Source organism: Salvia splendens, chromosome 18 (genome assembly GCF_004379255.2).
Source record: "Salvia splendens isolate huo1 chromosome 18, SspV2, whole genome shotgun sequence".
Taxonomy (NCBI): domain Eukaryota; kingdom Viridiplantae; phylum Streptophyta; class Magnoliopsida; order Lamiales; family Lamiaceae; genus Salvia; species Salvia splendens.
The window spans coordinates 8,792,843-8,804,732 of NC_056049.1; positions in this window are offsets into that span (position 1 = coordinate 8,792,843).

Consider the following 11,890-nt stretch of genomic DNA (forward strand, 5'->3'; position numbering starts at 1 on the left):
GAGGGTACATGCCGAGAAGCTTCACCGCTACCATGATTGTATTGCTCCCAAAAAAAGAGAACCCGAGAACGTGGTCAGAGTATCGTCCGATCAGTCTCTGTAATGTGACGAATAAGATTATATCAAAAATCCTATCAGCAAGGTTAACCAAATTCCTCCCTCTCCTTACATCTCCGAACCAAAGTGGGTTCATAAAAGGAAGGTTGCTGAGTGATAATGTCCTACTTGCACAAGAAAAATCATACGAGACCTGCCACATTGTTCTCCTACACCGAATGTTGCAATCAAACTTGACATGGCCAAAGCTTATGATTGAGTGCAATGACCCTTCTTGATCAAAATTCTTCGGCACATGGGATTCTCGGAAAGGTGGATTGGATTGGTTAAACGTTGTATTAACTCTTGATGGTTCTCAGTTCTTATCAATAGAGTTCCTGCCGGATTTTTCAAATCATCAAGAGGACTAAGACAGGGGGATCCTCTGTCTCCATCACTCTTCATATTAGCAGCAGAATATTTGTCAAAGAGCTTGGACAAACTGATCATGGGGAAGAAAGATAGGAGATACTTCACGTCAAGGAACGGATTGTAAGTCACTCACCTTGCGTACGTAGATGATGTTATTATGTTTACACAAGCTAAGCAATCTTCACTTCAACATCTAATTTAGTGCCTGCAGCATTACGCAGCGGTTTCGGGACAAAAAATTAATATGGAAAAGAGCTAATTCTATGTTGACGACAAACATACTAGCTGGGCACCGAACATCGAAGTTGTGGGGGGGTTTCAACGGGGAGAATTCCCATTCAAATACCTTGGAGTCCCAATCTTCAAAGGAAGAAAGAAAACCGACATGTTCATCTTCTTGAGGGAGAAAATCTCAGCCAGAATTCACTCTTGGTCGCATAGGTCTCTCTCATTCGATGGAAGACTCACCTTGATTAAAAGCACGCTCGGAGCTATCCCACTTCATGTGTTTCAGGTTCTTGAACCGACTAAGGGAGCAATGATGCAGATGGAGAGCTTGTTTGGTAAATACTTTTGGGGGTCGTCCCAGGAAAAACGAGCCACACACTGGATGAGCTGGGAGCAGATGTGCCATCCGGTTGATGAAGGTGGGCTGGGCATTAGAAAGTTAGAAGAAATGGTCGAGGCCTTCGGAATGAAATTGTGGGTAATGTTCAGGGAACAAAATTCCCTTTGGGCCAAGTTCATGTTTCGCAGGTACTGTAGTAAGGCTGTACCATCGAAAGCCCCCTTCAAAGGAAATCAGAGCATCACATGGAAACGTATGGCTAGAGCAGGGCAGAAGATCCACAGAGAGCTGCTACGGTCACTCGGTGATGGAGAGATCTTTTTCTGGGAGGATATTTGGTGGAGTAATCGACCACTTAGCGATTGGTGCAACCCGAGATTGAGCTTGCGACAAGAGCGGGTGAAAGATTATTGGGTTAACGGAGAATGGAACGCCTCCCTATTATATAGAAAACTTGAACGACTAGGTGTCCCAAGAGGAGTGATCGAGGAGATTGAAAAGATCCCGATTGAGGCGGGGGGCAGGGATGTCTTGAGATGGAGCCGCTCGGCTCATCGAGACTTCACCACAAGCTCGGCTTGGGAGCTGTGTAGACATCGACACCCACACACCCCGGTTTTCGACTTAATATGGAACTCCTGCACTCTCCCGTCGATTTCTATCTTCGTATGGAGGTTGCTAGCCCAAAGACTACCGGTGGATGCCAAGCTCCAATGGAGAAAAGTAACCCTTGCTTCTAAATGTAGATGTTGCGAATCACAGAGAGTGGAATCGAGGGAGCACTTGTTTTTTCAAGGAGAAGTAGCAGGGGAAGTGTGGAGAAGAACTGCAAATTGGTTCCCTAACTTACCGAAATGGAACGAAAGAGTGATTGATTTCGAGGCTCGAATAAGATTCTGGCACCATAGGCTATGTCAATCGAACAAGCTACATGTCAGCTTGGTCATCCCCTGCCTCATTCTATGGTTCATTTGGACGGAACGTAACAGCTACATACATCGAGAAGTGAAGATGACAACAGAAAATGTGTTCCAAAGAACCAAAACTTACTTGCAAAACATGATCAAAGCAGGTAAATTGTGAAGGAAGGAGTGGGAAGGATGCAACAATCTAGAGAATTTTGATGCAACCACTTGAATCGAGAGGCCAAGAAAGCTTATCAAAATAGTCAGATGGATTCCGACGGACACGGGCTGGTTAAAGCTCAATATCAAGGGAGTGTGGAACCGGTCAGGCGCAGGGGCGGGAGGAATTTTCTGAGACGCTAGCGGCAACATTATCCGAGGCTTTATTCGGAAAGTGACAGCCGCGTCGGCTCTTGATGCGGAGTTGCAAGCTCTTTCCCTCGGCCTTGAGATGGTTACATGTAGGGGTAGAAAAGTGTGGATTGAATCGAACTCTAAAGAAGTGATCTCCTTAATTCAACTCAACAAACCCGGGCCGGCACATCTACGACATCAAACGACGTTCATCCGAAACAAATTGAAGGAGGTTGTTGCCAAGTATTCCCACTGCTATAATGTCGGAAACAAAGCAGCGGAATATGCAGCGAAGCTAGGGAGTCCCGAGAATGGCCAGCAGGAATTTGACCGTGACACAGCCCCGGCGATGATCAAAGCGTTGGTAAGAATGGATCAACTCAACATGCCGAATTTCCAATTCCAGGCACTAGTAGGATGGTGAAGTTTGGTGAACATAGGCTGATCTTATTGTAATTTTTGAGGTGAGTAATTTGGTGTCACTCACATGTGTGCGGAGGGGACAACAAATTACTCCCTACGTGGGCTCTATGTCACTTTTGGGCATAAAGCGTGTAAATGGTCTTTTATGATATGAAGGGATGAGGAACCCACGAACCCTCCACCACAATGGTGTTAAAAAAAACATACTCAAGTCAATGTTAGGTTAACCTAGCGTCTTAGAGATCAATCACGAGTTTGAGATTGGAACAACTGAAGAGTGTGAAACCCAGTATGAGAAGAGATTTTTCACAAGAACTGTGAACGAGATAATAATGTTTATTTCTTAATGAATAAAGATCTACATATACTTCTAATTTATTGAATGGAGTACTAACTAGACTCGGTAAATATTTCATAAAGATAGCTGATTAAAATAAAAGATATGCTAGATCAAATTAAATTAAAAAGATATGTCGGAGATTATTGTGATATGATCTTGGATGAGATTTGCTAGTTCTGAGGGTCCTATCAACTTCCTCACAGATGAAAAACACCATGTCCTCAAGCACTTCCCTAATAGGTCCATGGTCAGTTTCTCAAATCTGATTCAAGTAATGGTGGCGGAAAAATTAACACACAATGAGATGTTTTCCATGATCAAAAGAGAAACAATGGAAGTAATTGAAAACAACTTATTTTAGGTCTCGAGTGATCTCAAGTTTTATGCACAGATTCAAACGTTTAAAGTTCGCATACTTGATCAATACAAACAAGCAATGGACCAAGAAGAGTACCGACTAGTCGTTGTTTGTGCAACCTGAGAGACTCGGGCTTTCAAAGACCTTAACCCACAATACTATTAACTAGTAAAGGGAAGTAAGGGTCGAATCCCACAGAGACAAAGGCATGTCGAGTTGTGTTTGAGATATTTGGGAGGTTTTGGCTACTGCCACGCTTTAAAGTGGGTTAAGTTTTAACTCTAGAAACTGGACTATTCAAGACATAAAATCAAACTGATCAACTGAACTTGGCAGGGTTAAAATAACACATGATAAACTGTTCAACTCAATCCGAAAAAAAACGACTGCAAAAAGTAAACGGGACCACTGAAAAGGAACTACGCACTACCAAAAAGCTGCTACGACGAAAAGTTGACAGAGACAGTTACTCTAAATAACTACGGCCTTCTTCTACGATCAGCAAGAGTAAAATAGCTAAGCATCCGTGGCAGATCCAAACAGAGTATTTAACATCAATCAAGCTAGAAAACAAATCCGAGACAGATCCATGCAATTCAAACGTAAAGAAAACAGATCAACTTGAAACTACTCGAACTCCATGCAATCGACATTCTCTATCTCAGATCCGGGTTTAAACAAGCAAAATAGAGCAATTCAAATGTTACGAACCAAACCTATACTAGCAATCAGAGATCAACAAAATCAAACTCAGACATAACAAGCTTCCACTCGGAAAACATCAGATCTAAACCAACTAACTCCAAGCGAAAACTTCATTTCATAAACGATCTTCGATTACCTCAACTTAAACCACATAATTCGAAGCTCAGATTCAAGAACGAGCAACAAAACGGAAAGTAACAAGAATTAACTAAAAGAAGAACATCAAAACACTACGATTTAGAATTATCCGGAAAAGTGAAACTAAAAACGGTAGTAGCAAAGTTTCGACCTCTCGGGGCCTAAGAAAGACACAAACAGAGGAATGATTCTGCGAAGATTCAGATCCCTTCTTCCTAGATGAGGAAAAAGGGAGGGATGTGATGGTGGAACGTCGACTTCAGAGACTGCTAGCTTCCTTCCTCCATACTATCTATGCCCTAAGTGAGAATGTAGAGTGTTCAATGATTGATGAGTCCCCCTTTTGCTTCATTTCCTCCCTTATTTATAGGACAGCTTGGACACCAATCCCTAGGGAAAAGTTCTCCTGATTTGGCATTAATGTCCCTTACCAAAAGGAGCATCTCTTCTTTCTCTCTCTTCTGACTCATCATCTCATGTCTTCGTTTGGTTAGCTCCTCTCGATCAGCTTGCTCAGCTTGTCTCTAATTGATCAGTTTGCCTTCAATTCTGGCCAGTTTCCGTTTTTTCTCCAAGTTGATCAAGTTGCTTCTACACTCAGCTGCTTCAGCACTTTTCGATTCCTGCGCACTTAAACTACTGCTTTTTCCAGCCTTAGTACCCCGATTAGTGTAACAACTACCAATAAACCATGCTTGAATCGAGCCATATCAGTAATCTTCTCAGCAAAAGCCACACTAGCATAACTAGTGCACATGTCAAGCAATGAAGCATGGGTAGAATAGTCGTCGTTAATCTTCGACTACTCGCCTAAACCCTCCGCATTAAAAATATTATCAATTTTGGAGTATCTCTTCTTAAGGCTGCTCTGTTATTCAACTTGATCCATTTTACTTCATTGACTAGTTAAGTATGGGATCAACAAAAACAAAAGTTGGTCTTGCTGGAGAAGTTGGGGATGACAATAGAACCCATCTATAACTAGCTCTTCACATGTGTTGAATCCAAGAGAGTTCAGGATGACTCCATTAAATTCAATCTCGAAAGGCCCATAATGCAAGACTCACCTGGGAAATGCATTGCGTGGAGGAATAGTCGCATCACCATATACATCGAGGAGCGTTTCTGCGTCACCTGAAATCCATTGACTATGACATGCCTCATCCTTCAAACTACCATCGCCCTCTTCCCAATTTGGGAGTTGCAACTCAAAGTCCACACCCAAATATGCCAATAAAATATTTGACTTGGAACTGTCAACGCTCATATTCAAAGGAAAAAATCCCAACAATATCATTTCCTGATTTAGCCACATTCGAGTTATTATCCAAACTCCTATCAAACAAAATCTCTTTAATGTCACACAAGTATGTAACCACCTCTAGAATTGAAGAATCCAACGTGATTGTCTCTTGTGCATCGATATCAACCTTATCACATCATTGTGGATGATAATGTTGTTAGGAAAACTATTTCATGATGGACTCCCACCTAGTTGCTTTTGATCTTCTACTTGTAAAAATTTTTTAGTTATTGAGGAGCAAAATGGTGATGGACGACCACCAAGAAATCTTCCCATGAGCCATCAACATTATTTTGTCGATAATAATCAAACTAATTAGATGTTGGATATTCAATTTTCCACCAAAGACAAACGAATAGATTCATTAAAAAATAATTAAAATATCATGAAATATCGCCGAATTCTAAAAACTAACCTAATGGGTCATCTGTGTTGAATAGAATAAGCTTTTCCACCAAAGACAAGCAATAGATTCAGAGATTAAAAAATAATTGAAATACCATGAGATATTCATGGTGTAGTGTTGAGCGATTGTGTAGAACTAGTAGTGGTGTATGATGGCGAGGTCTTTATGTACAATGTTATCATCGACAGAAAACAAACAAGAAATACAAAACAAATAATGCAATCAGGATTTACGTGGTTCGATTGTAAAACCTACATCCACAAGAAAAAGAGATACTTCATATGATGGCTTGATCATAAGGCTGCATACAATACACTCAAGAATCAAATCTAATGTCAACACATCTAATCTAATTCTCTATCTCTAGAACTAATTAATAGAAGTGTAGTTGCTTCTTCCCCTTTTGGTGAATCAAGTATTCTTCTCAGTTATTATGTTTGTTACTACTGATGGTCATGGACCACCTTTTTATATCAGATGTTGATCCAGCCAACTCAATCATTCGGCTCCTTGATCCAGCTCAAGAAGCCAACTCGATTCCAGTTGTGCTCTAACCGAATGCCTTCACTCCTCAATCCTCATCCCTTGATCTCACGTATATTATCCAATGTCTAAGACTGATTTATGATTATATTAACATACACGTCGACGTTGATATGTGTAACGTCTTACACGATGAGGTGATATCTCCATAAACCATGGCCTCTCGAGCATATTTGTTAGCCATTACCACTTAGCTTAAAAGAGTAGTAAGGATGGGGATGAGAACCAAATGAAAACACCAATTGTTGGGTTTTCGGTTAGCCTAACATTCGAGAGATCGAGCACGAATCTGAGATTGATACGATTGAAGAGAGTGAAACCCTAGTTTGAATTCCAGGGGGATGATTCCTCGCAAGAAGCATGAATGAGACAATGATGTATATTCTCAATAAATAAATATCTATTAGACTTCCAATTCATAAAATACTAATTCAGACTCGATAAAGATACACATTGCATAAAGATAACTAACTAAAATAAAATATATGATAAATCAAATAAAATTAATAAATATTGGAGATTATTGTGATGTGATATTAGACGAGATTTGATGGCTCTAGACCTATGTCGTCTAACTTCTAAATACATGTAAAATTTGTGTTTAGCATTACCGAACGCTAATTTTCTCAGTACATTCTACACAAATCTTACTCTAGTGAACAGGGGCGGACCTACATATAAATGGGTAGGGCTTTAGCACCTAATGAATCTATTTTTTTTTAAAATTTTCTATTATAAAGTTTCAAAATGTATCCATATTTTACACATATTATAGTATAAAAGTCCCTATTGATAATCTAAATTACTTGTAAATTAAATTTTAAATAAAATTTTGAAAATTTAGCCCTTACTCGTATTTATTTCTGCGTCCGCCCCTACTTGTGAATTGTTGTGTTAATTAAGTGTACTATTTAGGTGTCATTTGATAGCTATGTTAGAGCAAGTTACGAGCTCTTAATAAGCTTTAATTGTGTGCTTGGTGTTCATATTTAGTGAATAACTCGTGCTATTTTTATGGCCAGGAGAAGTCCATGTTTCAACCTAGAAAATTAACCAATAATTTTGGTGGGTTACACTGAGTTTTGAAAATTGAACCAAGATAGTGGAATGAATTACTGAATTGTCCTCCATCTTTCCCACTCTCAATTTGCACATACATATTATTGAAGTTATTTTAATCTACACAGAATTTAACTTGGTATTCTATAATTGCACCAAACATAAATTAAAGCTACCTTAAAATTTTTATTTTAAACTATCAAGCACGCCACTTTAGAAATATAACTAGCACAAACCATAATATATATCATGATCATTATCTTAACTAGCCATGACATGGATAGTCTATCAAACCATAATTCGTTGGTAGGTATGTTTTGCTAAAAAAAAAGCAAAAAAGTTTGTAGTATTGATACCAAAATACAATTGTAATAAAAAAGGATTTCATGATGAAAGTATATCGCGTGAAACATAGGTTAAAAAGTTAAAATCTTACCTCCAAGTCGAGTTGTTTGTACTAATTTATCTGGTAGAGTTATATCCATCGTACGGTGAAGTTATTAATTATTAGTGAAACTAGTGGTTTAATTAAGAGGGTAGTGATAAAATGCAAACTCTATTTATTGTACAAACTCTAAACTATGATCTAGACTGTTAGAAAATGTCAACAAATGACAAAATAATAGCAACAAAAAATGTCAACACAATTTCAACACATCATCTACCGTTGACACTATGTTGACATTTTTTGTTACTATTATTTTGTCATCTGTTCACATTTTCTAACAGTTCAGATCATAATTTGGAAATTGTACAATATTAAGAGTTTGCATTTGATCGCATCCCTTAATTGAGAATTATCATAAAATGATAACTTAAGAATTTATCAATTGAAGCAAGTGATATGTTTTGTGATATCAATTGATACCAGTTGGCAACTGATATGGTTTATACCACCAACTAATATGTTTTTGCTTCTGACTGATAAGTTCTCGGTAAGTTAGTTTAATACAATTCTCAATTGAACCACTACCTATTAGTGAAATGAATTCGATTATTTGTTAATTAAAGATGATTAATAACGTTCCAGGGTTGTGTTAGGGTGACGCCACTCTTAAGTGACAACGTGACAACAAGTAACATGCAATCTGCAATACATATGCAAGCAATATGTGATATATAGGCAGACAATTCGACATATGGTTCCAAACAATATGAAATACGAAATCTGTGATATGAAATCAAAGATAATCAAGCAATCTACGAAACATAAGCAAGCAAGTCTGCCACGTGACAAACTAAGGTTGAATCTACTCCTAAATCTAATGGCTGTCATTGGTGGTGCATTGTCATCTTAAATGGTGTTGTCATTTCAATACAAACCTAACGTTCCATATTTGTTTTATATTTGAACCCATAATTTATTAAGGGATAACTGCCTTAAAAGTCACCAACTTTGTTTGAATTCCGGTTTTTCCCACGACCTTTAAATTGATGTCTCACAGACTAGGTTATATTTCGTCTATCTCAATGTAAGTTTCATACTTCATGTCTGTAAAGAATTAATGACAATTGAAAATGGTAAAAAATCAAAGTTATGATAATATTAAATACTAGGATTAATAAAAAATGGATCAAACTTCGATAATGTTTTTGGATAATCTGGCCGTTGAAACTTTACTTTATTGACTTGTGTGGTTCAATAAATAATGGACTCCACCTTTTACAAATCAATATAGAATTCCTCAAAAACTTTCGTACAAGTTAATTTTGTTGCATAGAAGAACAAAAAATATCCCAAAGTAAATAAAACAAATTGAAATTAAATTTGAACTTTGGGAGAAGAAAAACTTGAGCAGAAAAGACAAGAGAAGAGCTCCTTTTGGTGTGAAAAAAAGGTTTCCCAGTTGTAATCATGGCATACATATATTAAAATAATATCAATGAAAAAAATGATCATAAAGGTATCTAACTTTTGTAGTAATTCTTTTTTTACTTTTCAATCATCATTTTGAAATTAAAAAAATGAGGGTGTAACATAAAATTGAAAATCTTAAGATTGAAATAATATAAAATGAAATTTAAAATGTAGCACACATCAATCAATGCAATAGAAAAGATGGCTACCTTTCAGAAAAATATTATAGAGATTGCACTTAAAATTCATGCCTTGTTTGTCTTATTGCAGCTTCACTCGCTTTTTTCGGTAAATACTTTTGCTTATTTTTCCAATAAATAAATACGTTTGTTTAATTTCTATAAGTTGATCTAGACATGCACAAACCGAACCGGCCCGGCGGTTAACCGCCGGTTCGGGCCGCCGATTCATGAACCGGAACCGGAATCGACGGTTTGAACCGTCCGGAGGGTTGCCGGTTAACACGGGCCGGTTCAGGGTCGGTGAATTGTGAACCGTGAACCGGCGGTTCGGCGGTTTGAACCGCCGGTTCAACCGAATTTAAAAAAAAAAATTATTTATAAAAATTGATTTTTATATTTAAAATCAATTTTTACAAACAAATGAATACAAGAAATTCGTAATAGCCCATATATATTTGATGGGCTTGCGAATTTATGAAACCATTCTTGGTTGTTTCTCTTTTATAGAAACATCCTTGAATGTTTTATGTTCCACTTTCGATGTGGGACAAAATCATTCTTGGTTGTTTCTCTTTTATAGAGACATCCTTGAATGTTTTATGTTCCACTTTCGATGTGGGACAAACTCATTCTTGGTTGTTTCACTTTTATAGAGACATCCTTGAATGTTTTATGTTCCACTTTCGATATGGGACAAACTCATTCTTGGTTGTTTCTATTTTATAGTGACATCCTTGAATGTTTTATGTTCCACTTTCGATGTGAGACAAAATATGTTGAAGTACTTTCTTTTATAACTACATGTTTAGAGCATTCATTCATCTTTTTCCAATGTGGGATACAAAACTTTCTTTTGTCTTCTACTTTTCTTCATGTTTTGTATGATATATATAAACAAAATTATTATTCAAATATATTCTTGATTGATAAAAATAAAGAATTATTGAGAAATATGATTTGTATTTAGAAAATATTTATTTGTATAATAATTATTGTTAGGTTTATACAATTTGTATAAGAATTATTCTTTCAATGTGTATAATATTATTTATTAGTTAACATATACATAAATTTATAAACATAACCAAATCATTAATGATAAATAACTAATGAATAATAGTTTATGTAATAATATTTGTTATTATTACATAAACTATTATGTCCTATTAAGTATTGATATTTTTTTAAGTATTGATAATAATATTGGACATAATAGTTTATGTCCAATATTATTTATGTATTTATAAACTATTATGTCCAATATTATCCTATAATAAATTTATGTATTTATGATCAAAGTAAATTATTCTATTTCATTAGTTATTTATGTATATATTTATAAAATATCAATACTTAATATTGGACATAATTATTTATGTAATAATAACAAATATTATTACATAAACTATTATTCATTAGTTATTTATCATTAATGATTTGCTTATGTTTATAAATTTATGTATATGTTAACTAATAAATAATATTATACACATTAAAAAAATAATTTTTATACAAATTGTATAAACCTAACCATAATTATTATACAAATAAATATTTTCTATATACAAATCATATTTCTCAATAATTCATTATTTTTATCAATCAATAATATATTTGAATAATAATTTTGTTTATATATATCATACAAAACATGAAGAAAAATAGAAGACAAAAGAAAGTTTTGTATCCCACATTGGAAAAAGATGAATGAATGCTCTAAACATGTAGTTATAAAAGAAAATATTTCAACATATTTTGTCCTACATCAAAAGAGAAACATAAAACATTCAAGGAAGTCTCTATAAAAGAGAAACATCCAAGAATGATTTTGTCCCACATCGAAAGTGGAACATAAAACATTCAAGGATGTCTCTATAAAAGAGAAACAACCAAGAATGATTTTGTCCCACATCGAAAGTGGAACATAAAACATTCAAGGATGTCTCTATAAAAGTGAAACAACCAAGAATGATTTTGTCCCACATCGAAAGTGGAACATAAAACATTCAAGGATGTCTCTATAAAAGTGAAACAACCAAGAATGATTTTGTCCCACATCGAAAGTGGAACATAAAACATTCAAGGATGTCTCTATAAAAGAGAAACAACCAAGAATGAGTTTGTCCCACATCGAAAGTGGAACATAAAACATTCAAGGATGTCTCTATAAAAGTGAAACAACCAAGAATGATTTTGTCCCACATCGAAAGTGGAACATAAAACATTCAAGGATGTCTCTATAAAAGAGAAACAACCAAGAATGGTTTCTTAAATTCGCAA